The 21,559-nt window shown below is 45.0% G+C and overlaps 1 long non-coding RNA gene across 1 annotated transcript in view; it reads left to right on the top strand.

Moving 5' to 3' along the window:
- Positions 1-21,559, top strand: part of LOC105871006 (uncharacterized) — a 50,554-nt gene that overhangs the window by 9,253 nt on the left and 19,742 nt on the right. The window lies entirely within an intron of this gene.

The raw sequence follows: 21,559 nt of genomic DNA on the forward strand, positions 1-21,559 counted from the left end.
TAAAAGGGAACTGCTGGATTGTGAGATATGAATAGCTTCAACTTCTATAGATAATCTCAGTTTGTTTTCTAATACTTATACCCACCAAAATAAATAAGAATTTTGGTTGCTACCCTATCCTTGCCAAAGATTGGTATTAAATTGGTATTTAGTCAATCTATTGGGTATAAAATGAAATTTCATGGTGGTTTGAATTTCCCTGATTATTAATGAAGTTGAATATCTTTTCATATATTTATTGGCCATTTATATTCCCTCTTCTGTGAAATTCCTAGTTGTGTATGTTTTTTGCCCATTTTCTTATTAGGTTATTTGTCATCTCCCCATTGGTTTTTAGGAATTAACAAATATATATCCTAGTACTGATCCTTTGTTAGTGGCAGTTTGTAGAGAGGTTGGGATTTTACTGGATGTTCTAAGGATGAATGATTTCAGTTCCAGCTCAGAGTCTTCATTTAGTTGGATTAATTCTTAATTCATTCATCAAATATTTATTGAATGTCTACCCAGACACCATGCTAGACACTGGAAATACAAATATATCCTGCATTTGCCTATTCCTTACCACTTCCAAAACCTAATTTGGTCCAAACCACTGACATCACTTGCCAGACCACTACAATAGCCTGCTAGCTGGTCTCCTTGATTCCAATTTTGTCTAGCCACAATCTACTCTCCACACAGTAAGTAGCTAAACTGATCTTTTAAAATGTAGATCAGATCATGCTACTTAAAACCTCCCAATATGGAGGAGGGGGCTGGGCAAGGTGGCTTACACCTGTATTCTCAGTGCTTTTATTATTTTCTTTTTTGAGACAGAGTCTCACTTTGTTGCCCAGGCTAGAGTGAGTGCTGTGGTGTCAGCCTAGCTCACAGCAACCTCAAACTCCTGGGCTCAAGCAATCCTGCTGCCTCAGCCTCCCGGGTAGCTGGGACTACAGGCATGTGCCACCATGTCCAGCTAATTTTTTCTATATATATTAGTTGCCCAATTAATTAATTTATTTGAGCAATTATTAGTTATTGGGCAATTATTATAATTGGGCAATTATTAGTTGCCAATTAAATAATTTCTATTTATAGTAGAGACTGGGTCTCGCTCTTGCTCAGGCTGGTTTTGAACTCCTGACCTTGAGCAATCCACCCGCCTGGGCCTCCCAGAGTGCTAGGATTACAGGTGTGAGCCACACCATGTCTGGCCTTCCCAGTGCTTTTAGAGGGTGAGGTAGGAGGATCTCCAAGGATCATTTAAGGCCAGGTGTTAGAGACCAGCCTGGGTGACAGAGCAAGACCCTGGCTCTAATAAAACCAACCTCCCTAAAAGAAAAACCCCACAAAAAAAACAAAATAATGGTTACACTAGTTTTTTAGTACTTATAGAAAAAATTTCCAGGGTCCAGCTACTATAGGCTTCTACTGATCCTTAGACAAAACAAACTTTTTCCCACTCAGGACCCTTGCTTTTCCCTCTGCCTGGAACATCTTCCCAGAGATCATTTCATTTCATTTCTCTCTCATTTCATTTAGGCCTCATCTCAAATATCACCTCCTTGAAGCTTTCCTGACTATACTATCTATTTAAGTAGCCACCACTCTCCCTTCTTTATCCCTTTATCCTATTTATTTATTTAATAGAGACAGGGCCTCACTCTCTTGCCCAGGCTGGAATGCAGTGGCATGATCACAGCTCACTGTAACCTCGAATTCCTGGGCTCAAGCAGTCCTCCTGCCTCAGCCTCCGGAGTAGCTGGGACTACAGGCACATGCTATCATGTCCAGCTAATTTTTTAAAAAACCTTTTTTCTTAGAAACAGGGTTTTCCTATGTTGTCCAGGCTGGTCTTGAACTCCTGGCCTCAAGCAAACCTCTTGTCTTGGCCTCCCAAAGTGCTGGGATTATAGGAGTGAGCCACTGCACCCATCCTTCCTTTATTTTTGTTTTAAGCACTTAGTATATATAGTTTTATTTTTATTTTTTATTGCTTTTTTTCCCCACTAGAGGATAAGCTTCACTAGGGCAGGGATGTTGTTAATTACAGTATCTGGCACATACAAGTCTCTCAACAGAAATGTTGTGAATGATTAAACAGTGAATAAGATAGAGTCCTTGCCCTTAAAAAGTTTATAGTTTACCAGGGGATACAGAGAATTAAAAGACAAATAATTTTAACACAATGCAATAGTATTATAAAAGAGGTAAGCAGTTCCACATTCTAGGAACCACTTCCACATGCTTCACAAACTAGAAGCCCTACCCCAGAGGCTGTCTTTTCTTAAACTTTGACCTGTACCCAATGACCCTGCATTCATCTAACCTTTTCTCTGGGCTCTATTTTCTCCCACTAAATGAAATTGAAACCTGTTTCTAGATATCTCTGGTTCTGTCCTTAATTTTCCAACCTTACCTGAGTCAAGAGACCCTCGTGTATTTGATTAGAAACTCATCAAAGAACAAGGATCACTCACCCAGAGGTCTGATCAGAAGAAAAAAAAAAACAAAAAAACTGAGGGCTCTTCCACAGTATCTCTCCATAGAGGCTAAGGCAGGGTTTGGCTCAGGGGAGCTGCTGATGAGTGTTATAAGCAGGCTGAAGACTCCCAGACATATAAGGCAGAAGAATGGCGGGACAGACAGTAAAATGACTGCAGGTATGCGCTAGAAGATATGTGGCTACATACTCTTTAGGTGGGGCCTAACAAGAGAAGTCATGGCAGCTGTGAAAGGGCAGGAGAGAGAAATCAGCACCTTCTTTTGCAGTAAACGGAAAAAGTTTCAGGTAAAAAATGTATTTGGGAAGCTGTGAGAAGTTGAGGGAGTTGGTGGTGGGCAAGTCTGGGGGCATTCTAGCCGTAAAGGACAGAATGGGAAAGGCAGGAGGAAAAGAGAGTGTCGTAGTGACATGAGTAGGCCCACATCTGATATTTGTGGGGCCCAGGGCAAGATAAAAATATAGGCCTACATACCAAATGCCTAAATATGTAAAAGTGACCAGTCAAAGGTAACAAACTGTTAAATATGAAGGGATTTCAAAAAGTTTGTGGAAAAATGGAATTAAAAGATAAAAATAAAAAATATAAACTTTATTTCTCAGCATGCATAAGTTCTATCAATTTTAAGACACTTTTGTAAACAATGATACCAGCCATGTAGTCCATCTGTAAAGAACTGAGGGTTCTGGGACTTTAACCACGTCAATATAGTCTTTTTAACATTATTATCTAAAAAATAAATGGGTGCCCTTTAAAGATTTTTTAACCACTTTGGGACCAGCGTCGACTATAGTCGACAGCCACAGATGAACGTGCACAGCTGAGCGTCGACTTTAGCCGACAGCCGTGATATGACTTTTCTAATTTTTCATTTATCAAAATAAAATTGTGAACATTTAAAAATAACATAATAAAAACATATATGTATATGTTACCTATTCTGATTTACATTACAAGTAAAGCTGCCTGTAAAGTAAAACAATCTTTCAGTGCTTTAAAGCTTTCCTCAACACACAAAAGCAAAACGGATTTGTCGTTAATGCACAGCACAAACTATAATTCGGACTATGAGTGCCGGCTGTGGGCAAGGTTTTGCGGCCGGTGAGCGCGGTACGGAAGTGGTTAAGATTAGGAAACAAAAAAAGAAGATAAAAAAGAGCCAAGCCAGGACCTTGAGGTGGATGCCTAATGATTTCCCCTCAAAACTCTTGCAAAATTGTCCTTATTTGATGAGAATGAGCATGGACATTGTCATGGTGGGGAAGGACTCGGTGAAGCTTTCCCAGGTGTTGCTTTGCTAAAGTTTTGCTTAACTTTCTCAAAACAATCTCATAATAAGCAGATGTTATCATTCTTTGGCCCTTCAGAAAGTCAACAAGCAAAATGCCTTGAGCATCCCAAAAAACTGTTGCCATGACCTATGCTCTTGACCGATCTGCTTTTACTTAGACTGAACCATTTCCACCTCTTGGTAGCCATTACTTTGTGTGTTATCTTCAGGATCATAATGGTAAAACCATGTTTCATCTCTTGTTACAGTCTTTCTAAGAAATGCCTCAGGATCTTGATCCCACTTGTTTAAAATTTCCATAGAGAAAGCTCAGCTCTTGCCTGTAGCAGAACTGGGTGCAATGGTTTTGGCACTGGTTGAGCGGAAAGTTTGCTCAGCTTTAGTTTTTTAGTCAGAATTGTGTTAGTTGAACAAACTGAGATGTCTGTTGTGTTAGCTATTGTTTCTACTATTAAAGGTTGGTGCTCTTCGATTAGGGCATGAACAAGATTAATTTTTTCCTCACAAATTGATGTGGATGTTCTGCTGCTGTGGGCTTCATCTTCAACATCATCTCATCCCTTCTTAAAATGAGTTATCCATTTGTAAACTGCGGGTTTCTTTGGGGCATTGTCCCCATAAACTTTTTGTAAAGCATCAATGATTTGACCATCCTTCTACCCAGTCTTCACCATAAATTTGATGTTTGTTCTTGCTTTAATATTTTAGCAAAATTCATGTTGCTCTGATAGGGGCTCTTTTCAAATGGATGTCTTATCCTTCTTAGTGCCTCAAACTAGATCCTGTCTTTGCTGCAAAAAAATGTCTTGAAATCCATGCATAGTTTTTTCACAATGCACATTTCCCATGGATTTTTTGAAGATTCCTTATAATACATGTTCTACTCTTATCTTGACAAATATCAATATCAACTGGAATGTTTATGATTAGAATTCTGGGACTCCTTCATTCCCCTCCGTCTGACCTTCAGGTTTTCATTCCATTCCTGGCTGTGTCTTCTATCAAAGAGGCCACACACAAAAGTGTTCATGCAGTGCAGCCACACATCTAAACTATATCTGTACTCCAGACCAGCAGGACTGGGAGTGTACCCCCAGCACTCAGTCTGTGCTCTCATAAGACTGGACTCCAGGAAAAGGTGCTGGAAGTGAGCTTTGGCCCTGGAATGAGCTGTTTTGCTCAGCAGGAGATTCTGGTAACTAGGGCATGGTCTAGGAGGGGGAGGCATGAGCTCTGGGTAGACACATCCACTTGGCTTTAAGTTATCCTCACTCTGGAGGAGGAGGAGGAGGCCCTCTAAACTAGGCGCCCAGGGTAAAGTCCCTCTGGCCATGTCTAAGGGCATGGACTCTGAAATCATGTAGAACTGGTTCAAATCCCTATTCTGCTATGTATTAATTTTTTTTTTTTTTTTTTTTGAGACAGAGTCTCACTTGTTGCCCAGGCTAGAGTGAGTGCCGTGGCGTCAGCCTCGCTCACAGCAACCTCAAACTCCTGGGCTCAAGCGATCCTCCTGCCTCAGCCTCCCGAGTAGCTGGGACTACAGGCATGTGCCACCATGCCTGGCTAATTTTTTCTATATATAATTTATATATATATATATATATATATAATATATATAATTTTTTCTATATTAGTTGGCCAATTAATTTCTTTCTATTTATAGTAGATACGAGGTCTCGCTCTTGCTCAGGCTGGTTTCGAACTCCTGACCTTGAGCAATCCGCCCATCTCAGCCTCCCAGAGAGCTAGGATTACAGGCGTGAGCCACCTCGCCCGGCCTGTATTAATTTTTTGAACCTGAGCAGCCTCTGAGCCCCAGTTTCCTTATTTGTAAAATGGGGATAATAATACATATTGTGCCTTACAGGGTTAATTATGAGAGTTAAATATGCTAATATGTGCAAAGCACCTGGTATTTAATAACCACTACTCAGTTCACATTGGTTTCCTTCCCACTCACTACCATGCTTCCCTCAAAGTAACCATGGAGGCTGGAGAAAAACATGAAGTTTTTTTAAGATAACACTCTGTGGCAGGAGTGGATATAGGTAAAAGGAATTTACAAAACTGAGAGTAATAATCCCAGCTCAGGCAGGAACCCTGTGGGAGAAATAGGAAGAGTAAGTTGTCTTATATGCAGATAAATGAGAAATGGTAATGGCATAATTGCTTTTACAATCTGTTTGTTTTGTTGAGGGTAACAGCTGGTTACTGTTTTGGTTCTCAGTTTTCAGGTTAAGACAGAGAAAGAAAAGGTGTGAGTAATCCAAAATAATATTAATAGAATATCCAAATGCCATTTCTTGATGACCAGGAACACAGAGAAACACATGGTTACAAACATTTATGGATTCTGTCTTTCAAAGACAGAGATTGATCCTCTTATTAAGTTGGTTTAGTCATTGTTCCTGAACATAGATTCTTACCACATGCTGACAGTCTTGCTACTTGTGCATGTGGATGCCCTTCTCCCTCCTTCTCAGACGTTCCAAATTCTACTTTTTATTTTAGGCCGACTCCTTCCATGTTAGCATTTTACCCACTGCCCCCACTTCTCTTCTGTTCTTCCTAGTCTATATCACCCAGAACTTATTTACTATCTTAATATGTTCACTTTCTTGTATTGTTCTCTCTCTTTCATGTGTGCAAGTCTTGTCTCCCTCACTAGAATTTAAGCTTATTAAGGGCAGGAACTATATTTCTAATTCTCTAAAATTTCCCATGGTGTCTATGTATTCATTCAATATTCATTTATTAAGTTCCTATGTGCGAGAACTGTGCTAGGTACTGGGGATACAAAGAATAAATATACAAATATATATAAATGTGTGTGTGTATTTTCTATATGTATATATGTATATTTAAAAATATATATGTGTATTAAAAATATATATGTCACTGGAGTAGCTACTAATGTAATAGACTCACAGTTTGATAACTGCCTATAATATGTTGAGCACATAATGGAACTCCAATACAGGTTTGATGGATTGATGAAACATGCTGCTTTTCAAATAGGCATTCAATGAATGAATTAATGAAGGAAACAATTGAATAATGAACCACTGATACAGCTATTCCAGGTGTACCTCTCCTATATGAAACTAGATCTAGCAGACTTAAAGGTGTAAGACTGGTTTGAGAGAAGTGATCTTTAGAGTCACCAAAGCAAAGAGCTTACTGTCTTTTCAAGGCAGCATCGAATCCTTTCCATAGGGCCTTGTGGTTTAATCACAAAGCATTTTATAGGCATGGGTGTATACCTCTTGCCAATTTTGTCATTCAGGTTGGGCAGTTATAAGAACTATGTCTGTCATCATAATAAAAACAACTATTATTGAATACTTATTATATGCTGGACTTTGTGCTGATTTCTTTACATGAATTATCCAAATCCCAACCACAACCCTATGAAGTAGGAACTATTATTATCCCCACTTTACAAAAGAGGAAACTGAGGCACAGCTAGTAAGTGGGAGAGGTTGGAGTTGAACCCAGGAACACTGTGCTGTCTATAATAAACTAGGAGAATAGAGAACTGAGTCCTTGAGCTGGCCCTGCCAGTTACTCACTGTGTGAACTGCAGAAGTCATTTCAGCTCTCTGGTCTTCAGCCCCTTCTGATCACATAGCAGCAGCTAATTCTTCTAAATTAAGTCTAGTGCTCTTTCCGCCAGCCTCAGTTGCCTAAATCCAGTGGTGGTGATCCCCTAAATCTCATCTTTCATCTTCTTGTGGTATCAGCGGCAGCTTGTAGTATTTTCTTTCATAAGATGGGTGCCCCTTGTTGTTGTTGTTGTTTTTTGAGACGGGGTCTTGCTCTGCTGCCTAGGCTTGAGTGCAGTTGTATTATCATAGCTCACTGCAATTTCAAACTCCAGGGCTCAAGTGATCCACCTGCCTCAGCCTCCCAAGTAGCTGTTACTACAGGTGTATGCCATAATGCCTGGCTGATTTTTCCATTTTTTTGTAGAGACAGGGTCTCACTCTTGCTCAGGCTGATCTTGAACTCCTGGCCTCCAGCGATCCTCCCACCTTGGCCTCCCAAAGCACTAGGATTACAGGTGTAAGCCACTGCGCCTGGCTGGGTATCCTTTTCTGAGAGGTTATATATGAAGACTTTGATTGCTTCGTGAAAGGATTGGCTGATGGGGAGTATAGTGAGAGCTGCAGACGAAGGACCCTGATCCTGATTTCTTCCTATGACCCCCATCCCTTAATTCCTAGGTTTAAATGAGAATATTTCCCAGTATATAGAATGCTTGCTATCAAGGGTCCATTAGAGAGCACATAACCAAAACTAGGCTGTGACCAAAAGGCAGGTAACAGGTCCAATTCCTTTTTGAGTGAAGAGGTGAATCAACATCATCAAGAGACTGAGACCAGGTAACAAGAAAGAGCAGGCAAAGGCTGACTTCATTGGGGAGCCTCTACATAGAAACTAAAGCTGCTTAAATCCTCCATTTTGTTCCTTCATAGATGAGATTTTGCCTCCTACATATGCAGACAAAAGATAATAATTATCTGAACAAGTATGCATAGTTGGCTGGCATCAGTCAGTTTTAAACTGGTATGCTTAAATAGAAATTGGTTTGCGGTACTACTCATGTTGTTCTTTGACTCAGCTCTCCCTCTTTAGTTTCCCTTGTCTGTGTAGCAAGGGTAGCTGCTCACTGAGGCAGACTGGCTGCGGTCTCCAAGAAGATGCCTACTGGTGTCCTTCTCTAGAGCTCCTTTACTATTAACACCAGGCACCCTGGCAGGATAGCCTTTGTGTTCCTGCCCTCACCACCTTCCCTGGCCTCCAATTTCATCTTGTCATTTTTCAGAATCATTTACATGGTTCTCCTGTATTCCTCTCCTCCACCTTTATCCCTGTGTAAAATTCCACAGAGGCAAGGGGGGGGTCCACTCTCTGTCTCTGTAACACACACACACACACACACACACACACACACACACACACACACACACACAGAGGCAGACAGACTTCATCTCTCCCCTGACCTTGCCATGCCCCCAAATACCAAATCAAGATCACTTCCCTTTTGGGGGGATTCACCTGAGGTTGCTGAAGGGCTGAATTTCTTTTTCTTTTATTTCACAATTTACTATATTTGAAGCTCATGAAGGGCTGAATTTCTGAATCATTTATTTCCATGTCAGGCTGCAGCTGAGGGCCTGGTGACCAGCAGTTTGGGGGTCAGTCTGCATGTGTATGTAATGTGTTTGTAAAGATATTTTCCTTAAGCAGAAGGTAGCTTTGACTGTAGGTTAGAATTCTAAGTGTTTGTGTGGGAGGGAAGTTGGGTGGTGGTGAGGAAAAAAGGGCTGTTCTGACCTTTGGGGGTGGGATTCAAAGAGAATTCTTGGTCCTTTTTTTCTGGGAACCCTCAAGCTTTGGGAGAAAACGTGGGTCAGCTAGGGGTGAACCAGAGGTTCACAGGAGACCAGGGAACAATGAAACTGCTTCGCAAACCGAGGAACAAGCACTTGCAAATGAATTGACCCTGAGACACACTTCGGCTTCAAAAGGAGAGCAGAATTGGGCAAAGAGTCGGCGGCACCAGGGCAGAATGCAGAGAGGAGAATTTGGGGAAGCGTCCGGGTGAGAGCGGCGCGTGGACGGGCGGGCCGGGAACGGCGGCGCCGGCGAAGGCAGCGGCAGCCGCAGGCCGAGGCGAGCGGGACGACGCGCCGCCCGCGCAGGCCGGGCGCTGTGGGCCCATCGCCGCCTGACCCGGGCGGCTCTCGCCTCCTCCCTCGCCGTCCCCAGCCCCTCCCTCCACACCCACTCCTCCCGGCCCCCCTTCGATAATCTCCTGACATCTTTTCAAATCCAATTATCGAATTAATTGACGTGCGAACGGAGAAGCAAACAGAAAGGGGCGGCAAACAGCGGCGGCTCAGATTTATCCTCCGGCCTCCGCGGGCCCGGGCCGGGCGAGATTTACTGGGTCTCGAACACAGCGACAGTTCAAACCTTTGATTAATCATGTTTTTCTCCCGGCCCCATAATTTAGTTGCTCTTTTTCCCTCCCTGCCTTTTTTTATCAGTGGAAACAGAGACGGAGTCCTCATCAGCTTCAATTACAAATATTAAGCCCCGGGACCGCACTGTGACAGAGGCGGCCGGCCCCCCTCCGTCCCGCCCCCCTAAATCATCCCCGAATTAACATCACAATCGGCGGCTGGCGCGCGTTCAGATTTAAATGGTGGCATATTGTTCGCGGACGGTCTAGTTCTGACTCGCGGGCTCGCAGCTCCCGCCGCAGCCCGCGGCTCTCCGCCACCGTCCCTCTCCGGCCTCGGGAGGCTGCGGGGCCGGGTCTCCAGAAGCCGGGGCTGCAGGCGGGGCGCGCGGGGGAAGGGGCGGGCGCGCTGGGGAGAGGGAGCGCTGGTGCCCGGGTTGCGCGGAGAAGGGGGGTCCCGAGCGGGGATTGGGGTCGGTGGGTGGGGGGTGTGAGGAGACGAGATATACGCAAATTAGATGCAAATAAAGGCCCAGAAGCAGCGGGTTTGGGAATGCCAGTACGCGGACCTTTGGGTTTGGGATTCTGACCCCTCACAGGTTCTGCCGGGCACCCTTGGATCTTAGTGGAGTGGCCAGGAGGCAGGGAAACCTCTTGTTCTTTCAGTCATGAGGTTTGAAGGGAGAATGTGGAGCAAGATCTCTCCATTTCCCTAGCATATTAGGGAAAACTGACCCTAAACTACAGCCGAAAGGCTTGAAGACCCAGGGAGAGGTTGCAATACCATCCCTGGAGATTTTTCGGATTAGAAGACAGATCCTCGAAGTAGCCAGGTTCTTTGCAGGCTTTAGGGGAAAAGATATGATAACTACTTGGCTCTGTCTCTAGAGAAGGAGAAAAGGGAGTGTCATTCCCCTGACCCCATCAATCCTTTCAGAATGAGGAAGCTCGGGAAGAAAAATGTCAACCTGGCAGTCCAGGTTTCCAGATATTTTTCTGTTCCACCTGTCTCTTCAGTCGGGCCCGCTTCCATCTCCAGGACCCGATTTCTGCCTAGCAACATCACAACCAACCAAGATGCAATTAAACCCGTCAGCTTTGCTCATCCTTAACTGGGATTGGCTGCTCACGGTATGCGCATCTCAAGTTTTCATTGGCTGATGGCCACCTGTATGGAAATGAGAATTACCCTGGTCTCTCAGTGCCTTCTTAGCAGTGAGGACCTGTGGCTTGTTGCGTTGAAACCTGAAGGCTCAGATTCGGAATTCCTGGGCTTGTTTCTTTCCCTTTCTCTTCTTCCTCCAAGGAGATCTTTCGAACATTCCCCTTTTCCCTTTGTGTCCCTGCCTGGGGCCTAGACTAAAAGAAATCCGAGCAAACAACCAGAAATAATGTGGATTTGCATGCATGCTTTTTGCATCTTCTTTGCGTTCTCTCAGTTCAAGGTCAAGATTTTGCCCCTTCCCTCCAAAGTCGCCACTGTTCCTGTCCCTTTCTTCCACGTACATCTAAGGGGCGACTTCCCTCCGTGTGGACTTACTCAGACCCTGCCCCCTATTTCCCAAAACCCTTCCTCTAGGTTCAGGTCCCTCAATTCCCAACCACCCTCTTCCCCCACTCAGGATCCAGGCATCTCGCACAACAATCTGGTTGAGGAGGGAGTTAGAGGGGGAAATGACCCCCCCAAAAAAAACCTCCATCCTCTCTCCCCATCCATTTTCTCCGAGGGAGCCGAGTTTGACAGCGAATTCATTCCGAGCGGGGAGGGTGATTTATTCTTCAAATATACCGACAAGTGCGGGCATGATGGAGCCCATTAAAATGTTGGGAGATTGTTTTTATGATTGAAGTCTGTATTACTCCAACCATAAAGAAAGAGAGCAAGGAGTCATTAGCATTTTCATGATGGTGTATTTCTGCTTGTCTCCGCGCCATCACTCATCTTTACTGCCCGTCCCTTTGCTCTCGCGCTGCTACAACGAGGAGAGACTGCAGCCTGAGTTGGGGTTGGGGGTGGGGGGAGACGGGGGCCAGAGATCCACCCCCACGCCGCTCTGCCCTTCACGCCAAATCCTCACCCTCCCTGGGACGCAGAGTGTGCATGAGAGGCCGGACACAGACGATGTGCCTCAGCTTCCTTCTGCTGGCTCTTTCTGCCCCCGAATGGTGGGAGCAGGGGGTCCCACGCAAATGTTGCTTGGAGATCTGAGCAGGCTGGAGTTGGGGAAGGGTGTACACCCTCTCTTTTCCTGACCTACACGCCACTTAGAGCTCTTCAGAGCTACCCACATAGGAGTAAATTCAGAAATTCCCAGCTGAGTGCCTTGGGCTGGAGACATCAGAGACGAAGTGTACAAAAAAGAGGAGACTCCAAGTTCTTGGGTTTGGGGACTGTGTTGGTGGGAAGTTGGGAGCCTGAACATTTGGCTTCTGTCACTGGTACTCCCTTAAGGGTGCCTTGACCTTGCTCTGGGATGAGTTCAGGCCTCCTGTCTCCACCCCAATTCCCTACCTCCTGCTCCTAATTCCCCAAATCCTTCATTCTTTCTACTCAATCATTTACAACCAGACCCTCAGATATCCTAAGGAACAAATTCACACCCTCCATGAAAATAGTGGAGATCAAAATAATTTACTGCCACAGTAGGAACTTAGAGAAAGTTGGCTATGGGTAAAACACTACTTCCAGGTGCCCAATAACTGTTGGAGTAAACTGTCCTCATCCCTGTATCCGATAGGACTCTAACATAAAGAAACATTCACTCCAGGTTAGGCACACTCTACCTGCATATCCTATTGACCCGAAGTGTATGATGGCACTTCAGTGGGGGTTAGTGGGGACATAGGCTGGGTTAAGGGGTGATGGGGGAGAGAAGGTAGAAGTAGCAGTGAGGAAGTAGAAGTGTTAGCTGGTAAGACATTAATAGTGATAATAACAACAATTAGTGGACCACTTTCCTGTTGGTCTAATGTTTTCTTATTGATGTCTCACAACCATCTGAGAGGTGGTTTCATGACCCCCTCCCCTTTCACAAATAAAGAAACCAAGGCTCAGGTTGGGGGAATACCCAAGGCCACTTAGCTAGTAAACAAAAGAATCAAGATCTGAACCTGGGCTGTCTTCACTACTTGAAGCTGCCTGAGAAGGAGTTCAGGATCTCTAAAGTAGAAGCCAGGATGACTGATTGCCCCATAGACTTCATCTGGGTTAATAAGAAAGTGGGGAAGTCTGTCTGGTAAGAGCTTAAAGATTTGGAGAGAAATTTTACTACAAATATTTATTCCTTGGTCATCATGTCTGAGTAGTTGGCTAGTGGTTAGCATTGCTGGGATTCACCCCTCTCTAATCATTCACTGAGTGAACATTTATTGAGTACCTACTATGTGTCTTCTTTTGATTGACTACACCCTCCCCGTTTCCACCCCTGCACCTACTGGGATGGGAATCTAATAGGGCTCTCAGGTCTTGGGCAGGGGTAGAGGCCCAGGAGAAAAGTGGGGTGTGGAGGTGAGAGCCCCCCCATAGCCTGCACAGTGCCTAGAGGCAGCTGCAGCGGCAGCTCCAGATTTATAGCTGCCCCGGCACTGATGCAATAAAAGCAAACGATCCTTCTCTGTACTAATTTCTGTGTAATTAGATCTCTCCTGGCATGGAAAGTGGGGAGTGGGGGTGACTAGGAGGGGAGGGTGCCAAGGACTCTTCACAGAGTCCTCCTTGGGAGGAGGGACTGCTGGACACACATGGCTTCACGTGGGCCAGGTTGGTACATGGATCTGCATGGACTGTGACAGAGTTGGGAAATGCAGTAATGCACACATGGAAGGCAAGGAAGCAGGGAAGTCTTGGTGTGTCAACACACTTGTGCCCAGGATGGGGAGAGATAAGCTAGGGATCATGCACAAAGATCCCGAAGCCAGAAGAATAACTCGTGGCTAGTCTGTATATACATGGAAGGTATTGAAATCCTCAGAGGAGCTGCATACAAATTTCCCTATACTAAGCTAGATTCCAAGACCCCTCCAAGAGGTTTGAACAGCAAAGAATTCCTTCAACCCATCCACATTTACAAAACAATACATACATACACATTTACTTGCACGAAAGCAGATACACATCTCTCTTAAATGCAAAAATAACAGTGTCTATACTTAATAGGAACTTAACAAACATTTATTCCCTCCTCCCCTCCTCATTGCCTACCCACCTTTTATAGGCAGGAAACTGAAGGATAAGAAAAAGCTCTTAAGGTTTTCTTTAGGATACTCTATAAGATGGATCCTATGAAGCCAAGAAAAAGATGAGGATTGCAGAGGAAATCAAGAGAATGGTTAGAGAGGGAATGATCCTGGACCTTTCTCTCTCCTAGGGAAGAACAAAATCTCAGAAAGGAAAAGAACACCATTGTTATTATTACTGCTTCCCTACCCTCACCACGTGGTGACAAATAATGACCTTGCATATTGCAGTAATGCCAACAACACTTCTACTGAGCTAAGTATTCATCATACTCTTGAGTGTGTTTGTGGAGGAACCTCAGAGGGCCTCTTATCCAATCCCCTCTGCAACCTGAATCTCTTTTGCAGTAAGCCTGCCAGGAGTCAGCCAGCTTCTGCTTCAATATTCCTGCCGAAACGGATCTCTTTGCTTCATAAGCCGTCTGCCCCTGTCACTGGACAGCTGTAGGGGTTAGAATATTCTTCGCTGGAATTGAAACCTGTCTTCCTTTTAATTTAAGAATATACTATTTCTAACTACCTGTCATATCTCCTTGAGTTATTCTAATGTTTTAAGACCAGTTCAGTCTAAGCATTAATCGTCCCCCCGCACAATAGCAATAACAATTAGATACCCATTGGAAAATCAGATTTTGATCTCCACAGATGACTGTCATGTACTTATCTTAAGCCCTTGTTCTAATGGGCAATTCCTGATTAACCTGAGTAATGAAAATGTATCACAATAAAGAAAGATTTGTCATGCCTTGTTATCACTTCATAAGGCCATCCTTCTAGATACCTGCCATAACATCAGGATATTTCTATCCCAATAAAACATGATCATGATGTGCTTGGCTAATAAAAAGGAAAAAAGCCATGTATTAAAAATATGTTTAAAATGATTTGCATGAGTGGTGTAAATATAAGCCGCCACCATCATTGTCAACATCATCCCCAGTTTATTTGCCTTTTGAAATCCCTGCCTGACCTTGAGGGTGGGAGATAGAGAAAGGAAGAGGGAGGCAGAAAATTAGCATCTATTAAATGCTTACCATTGCTAGGCATTGTGCTGCACACTCACAATAACCCTCTAAGTTAGGTATTTTTATGCTCTTACAGATGAGGAAGTTGATCTCAAAGAAGTTAAGTAACTTGCTCGAGGTCATAGCTAGCAACCAGGGGATCAAGATTTTAACCCAGGTTAAATCAGGTTTCCAAAGTCCACACTCTCCCCCTTGCGCCTGGACTGCTTAAATTTACTTTGACCCCAGTAGTGCCTCACTCGGTGCATCTATGCTACCGACTTGACACTGGGTGAGGTGATGTGCTGGGTTCAATGACCTCACCCTTCCCAGATACCCAGCGTCCCAGAGGGGAGCCAAGAGTTCAGAGCCTGAACTTTGGGGCTTTTGTGCTCAGTCACATTACTGCCTTCACCCAGGGGTGCCTACACAATCACGGCCAGCCCTCCCTGTACTGTCACTGTTGCACGCAGTGTCACATCCAACACACACCCAGACTCACTCAGGCTGGCTGTACCTTCTCGTCTCCCCGGCGGTGGTGCGCGCAGCCAGCAGGGGTCGCCGGCACACCAGGAATTACCGCTTTCCAGGTCCGTCTGCTGCCCTAACTGGACAGAAATGTTCTTCCTCCTATGTTCTCCTCCTAAAATCTCTCGCTAATCCATGCCCTTCCCCGCCTTCTCCTCCCAACCCTGACCCTGTAGGTTTCGTAGGATGCCCATTACGCAGCGCCCTAAGCTGCTCAACCCCAAACTAGATCAGGGACCAGGGATTTTGGCTGTTAATCGTACTTTAGGAATGGCCAGGGAGCTGGTGAGAAACCTGGAGTGCCCAAGCTTCCGGTTCAGCCTCGGCTGGTTAGGACTCTCTCTCCTCTCAGTGTCTCCTCAAAACCTGTCTCGGTATCCTCGGTATCACTCTGTCTTGGCCATCCTTTCTTGTCCCGACATCCCTGTAAGCAACTATCTCAGGCATCCTCAGACCCCAAGGGTCCTTTAGTTTCCTCATCTTGGGTGGGCCTGTGAATGAAGGAGGAGGCAAACTTCTCATGGAGTGACCTGTGACAGTGGTTTTGGATGAGAAAGTATGGTTTGGGGAACACAGGGGAGGGACCCAGGGACCCTGCCTCACAATAGAAAGCGGGGCCAGGTGTCTGCTTTCTGCAGGAAAGAGGCCCAGACACCGGCTGTAAGGCATCTGCATCTGCCTTCTGGGAGGGGCATCTCTCCGTTCTTTTCTGCGCCTCTCCCCTTCCCTGCTGTAGCAACAGCCCCCAGCTTTTCCATCCCCCCCTTCTCTCTGCTGCCCCTCCCCCCAACTCCTGGAGCCTGGTGATTGGCGGCTGCCTGCTGCAGGGCCAGCTAGGTTTATGGCTTTGCGGCAGCTGGGGAGAAAGCGAGGCCAGAGTCAGAAAAATGGAAACCTACCAAAAAATCAAAAACGATGAAAGAATAAAAGAGAGGAAGACAGAGATAGAAGCAGAAAGACCCCAAGAATAATAGAAACAAAAAAATCAAAATGATGAGAGGGACAGCCTGAAGCAGAGATAGGTACAAAGAAAATTACAGTGATGTTGATAAAAGAGGAAGAAAATGTGACAGGGATGGGGAGGAGAGGGAGAGAAAGGCACAGAGAGAAAGATATTTGGCTAAGTCCTGGGAGTAGGGATGTGTGCAGCTTTCCAGGGGGGCAGGAATTGCTGGTAGTAGGTAAGGGGTGAGGCGAACATTTAGGGACTCCCAGAAATCATTCTGCAATACAAAAGGAGCTGGAGGATCTTACAGCTAATCCCAGTTCTCCCCAGATCTATGTTCCAATTCACCCATGCTAGCCTCTTGATTCATGTCCACACCTTCCTGGAGTTTTAAGGCTATTGCAGAAATGTCCTCCTTAAGAATGACCCATGACCTAGTGTGGAAGGACCTTGTTCTATGTTCCATGAAATGAATGGGAAAACCAAAATCTGAGATTGGGGAGGGATTTTAATATTAGATCTACCCTTTGTTGAGCATGAATTAACTTGTAAGGTTGTAGCTCTCTGTCATGGCATCTCAATTGGCACATGCCACATTTACCTTATATTATAGTTATTTCTCTATGTGTCTTTTTGCTGATATATAAGCTCCTTAACAGCAATATCTGTGTTTGCCCTTCTTAGTGGCTCCCACAGTGCCTTATTCTTGTTTATTGAGTGAACCAATGAATGGCCTCTGGAGATGTTTAAGCAGAGGTTGGATGACTACCAATGAGGGATGTGGTCCAGGGCATTTCTGCATGGAATGAGAAGAAGCTGGAAATATGTCTCTAAGAGCCCTTTTGGTTTTGAGGTTCTGTGAGTCCATATCTGTGAATCTGAGTTTACTGGTTCTTTCTCTACTTCTTCACATATGCAGAGGTAAGGGGAAAAGTGGGAAACCCAAAATTACAAAGCACTTACTGTGTGCCAGGTTCTGTACAAGGCATTTTACACATCTGATCTCATTTAATCTTCTCAATAACTTTTCCAGGTGGGTGTTATCCACATTTTACAAACGAAGACTCAGTGAGATGAAGCTTCTATAGGACTCTAAAGCCTGGATGATTTCTTTCCCTCCCTCCCTCCCTCCCTCCCTCCCTCCCTCCCTCCCTTTCCTTCCTTCCTTCCTTCCTTCCTTCCTTCCTTCCTTCCTTCCTTCCTTCCTTCCTTCCTTCCTTCCTTCCTTCCTTCCTTCCTTCCTTCCCTTCCTTCCTTCCTTCCCTTTTTTGACAGAGTATTGCTCTGTTGCCCGGGCTAGAGTACCATGGCACAGCAACCTCAAACCCCTGGCCTCAATTCTCCCACCTCAGCCTTCCAGAGTGCAGGATTACAGGCATAAATCACTGCTCCTGACACTGGGTGAGTTCAATGACACTATATTTCTACCAATTTGTGAGATTTACCCAGTTTCAGAAAGGAGGAAAAGCAAAGAGGGAATTGAGAAGTGAAGGATAGAGGGAGAAGACATGGCTTCTAAATTCAGGGTTGGGAGAGAAATTCTGGACTTTAAGCCTGGAAAAAAGCCCCTCACTCCACTTTTGTGAGTTAGAATAGGGCATCTCTGCTTTCACCCAAGTATCAACAGACTTGGGGAGACAGTGTGAGGGGCCAGGATAGAGGAACACTGGAGACAGGGCACTGAGGATTGAAATCTTTGGCCCTAAGTTCTGGGGTACAGAGGTGCATCAAGAATGCAGTCTTGGGAACTCCAGGCATTTGTCTTCTTTCTAGAAGGGATATTGGGAGTTTGAGGTGATTAAAACACATGGGGAAGACTAGGCATATCCAGTCTGTGGAGGTCCTATTCTGTGGAGGTCCTATTTTCTATATGTATGTTAGGTGGCCAATTAATTTCTTTCTATTTATAGTAGAGACGGGGTCTCACTCTTGCTCAGGCTGGTTTCAAACTCCTGACCTTGAGCAATCCGCCCGCCTCGGCCTCCCAAGTGCTAGGATTATGGCCCTCAGTGAGTTATGTCTTTACACATTTTGTTCCTTCTGCCTGCACATGCTTGGTCCACATCTATTCATTAAGACTCAGCCCTACATTGTCAACTGTGGGAAGCTTCACCTTCCCAAGTCTTGGTTAAGTACCCCTCCTCTGTGGTCTCATAGCATGCTGTGCACACATCTAATGTAGCATTTATCTTGCTTCCTTGTGTTTGGTAATTTATGTTGACTATGAGCTCTTTGATGGTGGGATTTTTGACTAGACCTTTTCTATTTCTTTTTCTTTTTTTTTTTTTTGAGACAGAGTCTCACTCTGTTGCCTCACCTAGAGTGCTATGGGATCAGCCTAGCTCACAACAACCTCAAACTCCTGGGCTCGAGCGATCCTTCTGCCTCAGCCTCCTGAGTAGCTGGGACTACAAGCATGCACCACCATGACTGGCTAATTTTTTCTATTTTTGGTAGAGATGGGGTATGGCTGTTGCTCAGGCTGGTCTCGAACTCCTGAGCTCAAACAATCCGCCAGCCTTGGCCTCCCAGAGTGCTAGGATTACAGGCGTGAGCCACCTTGCCTGGCCAGTTTCTCGAATTAATAGAAACATCTCTACCCCAACTGACATCACATTTTGTTCTTTTAAGCCACACATGGCACTTCAGTGGTATTGGTAATGTTTGATTATTTGAAGCATTGAATAGTCCATTGCTGTTCACATTATTCTTTATATGTATTATTTTGTATTTATAAAATATTTCATTAAAATAATTTAAAAATTATTTTTGGAGGACTAGACTTATGTGCCAGTCTTTGTACTACATTTTAGGAACACAGTAATGTACATACACAGAACCTACCCTCAAGTTGTGTATAGTCTAGAGAACATAAAAAGTTATAAACATGATGTAGCATGTTTTTACAAAGTGCTATATGTGGTATCTCAAAGGATAACTGAGGGAAGTCAAGTAAGGGTTTATGGAGGTGTCTATTGAGCTGAGAGGAAAGTATGTGCTCAGAGGCATGTAGAAATAGTGCATATTTTTGTGGAATGGTTCTGTTATACTAGAGTACAGGGTTCCTTACGGTAGGATGGAGAAATGGAAAGGCAAGTTGGGACCAGACAGTGAAGACCCTGCCTTGCATACTAAGCAATCTGTACTTGATGTTCCCATATGTAACAGGCAGCTGTTCAGGTTCTATATGTGGAAAGTAATGTGTTTGGACTCATTCTTCTACCCCCCAAATACTGATGAGTTCCTACTTGCTGCTACTTGGTCTTACTTTTCCTTTCACACTTAGAGCCTCAGGCTCATTCAGGTCTATCAGCCTCTTCACAGATGCTGGGAAACATGCAGGAAAGAGATGATCCATTACAGAAGAGAAAGTAGGAGAAAGGCTGAGTTGCCAAATACCATACTGTGAGTAGGAGACAGAACTAGAAATGGACCCAGCTGTCTTCCTTTCCTTCCTGTGTAGTCCATTACCCTCCCCTGAGCTCTCTCTGTGTCAGGGGCCATCCCTGGATACTGGGGTAGGCAAATCAAGAGTAAGGAAGAGAAATGGCCCCAGACTTTTGCAGCATTCCCATTCTGAAAATGCAACTTGCACACCAGAAAGACACACAAGGGGGCCGGGCGCGGTGGCTCACGCCTGTAATCCTAGCACTCTGGGAGGCCAAGGCGGGTGGATTGCTCAAGTTCAGGAGTTTGAAACCAGCCTGAGCAAGTGAGACCCCGTCTCTACTATAAATAGAAAGAAAATTAATTGGCCAACCAATATATATAGAAAAAATTAGCCAGGCATGGTGGCGCATGCCTGTAGTCCCAGCCACTTGGGAGGCTGAGGCAGTAGGATTGCTTGAGCCAGGGAGTTTGAGGTTGTTGTGAGCTAGGCTGACGCCACGGCACTCACTCTAGCCTGGGCAACAAAGTGAGACTCTGTCTCAAAAACAAAAAAACAAAAAACAAAACAAAACAAAGACACACAAGGGCAGAGAAAGGAGCAGCTAGAAACTCTAGATATCCCTATCTGTTTGGGAGGGACTTGGCAGCTTCATGGAGGAGGGAGTATGAAGCAGATTTGGAATGGTAAAGCAGAATAGGGCTGGAGAGAAAAGGAGGAGGTGAGAAGGACCCATGTGAAGTTTTGGAGGTTGGAAGGAACAAAGCTTACATTGCAGTCCTCATATGTGCTTTTGGTCTGACAACTGTATTGATGGCCTTGTACAGCGAGCCATGTGGCTCCTGTAGGGGTCTGTGTGGCTTGGTAGGGGCTCTGGGTAGGAGCAGAGGGCCTGGGTGCCTGTTCTTGTCTTCTTTCTTCCTCTTTTACACTAGGGGGCCACCCTTCTGGAAGCCAGGATGTGTGGGTGTCAGATTCTTCCTTCCCCAACCTCCCCCAGAAATAAATCACAAATGATTTCATTAAATGCACCTCCTGCTGGGGATGTTGGCTCATAATTCCTCTCTGATTAACCCCCACTACCCCGGCAAGTTTATAGGCCAAGAGAGGGAGGGAGAGAAGAGGAGGGTAAAAGGAGGGATGGGGGGAATCCCAGGCGGGTGATGGATGCCTCTGTCAGCCTAGCTCGTATTTATTAATAGTCTTAATACGGGAAGCAATAAAGGAAGAGAGGGATTCTATTAATTAAATCATTGTTATAATTAACTTTCATTAAAGGAGGATCAATAAAGAGGGGTTGAGATGGAGAGAGGAGAGATCCATTATCTCTAATTTCCTTGGAAGGGATTCAGGGAACAAGATGGGGTTGCTAGGAGACAGAGATGTGAAGGAAGAAGGAAGGATGTAACATGTCATCCAGGTGGGGCTGGAAGGGGGGTGGACAGGAGGGTTTTTCAGGTGAAGGGAGAGAGGGAATGGTGGGGGTGGTCCACTCAGGGGCCCTGAAGGGAGTGGAGGGCAGCTGATAAGGGAGCTGCTAGGATGGAGAACAAGGGGGCTGCAGGCATGTTCCTGTGCAGAGCATTGCTGAGAGCTGTAGTGAGCACACAGGTCCTTAATAAATGCTTTATGATGCTGTATGTGTCTGTCTAGCCTGCGAATCTGGTTAGAGTGGATGAATGTGTTTTTGTGACTGTGCAGTC

Source organism: Microcebus murinus, chromosome 10 (genome assembly GCF_040939455.1).
Source record: "Microcebus murinus isolate Inina chromosome 10, M.murinus_Inina_mat1.0, whole genome shotgun sequence".
Lineage (NCBI taxonomy): Eukaryota > Metazoa > Chordata > Mammalia > Primates > Cheirogaleidae > Microcebus > Microcebus murinus.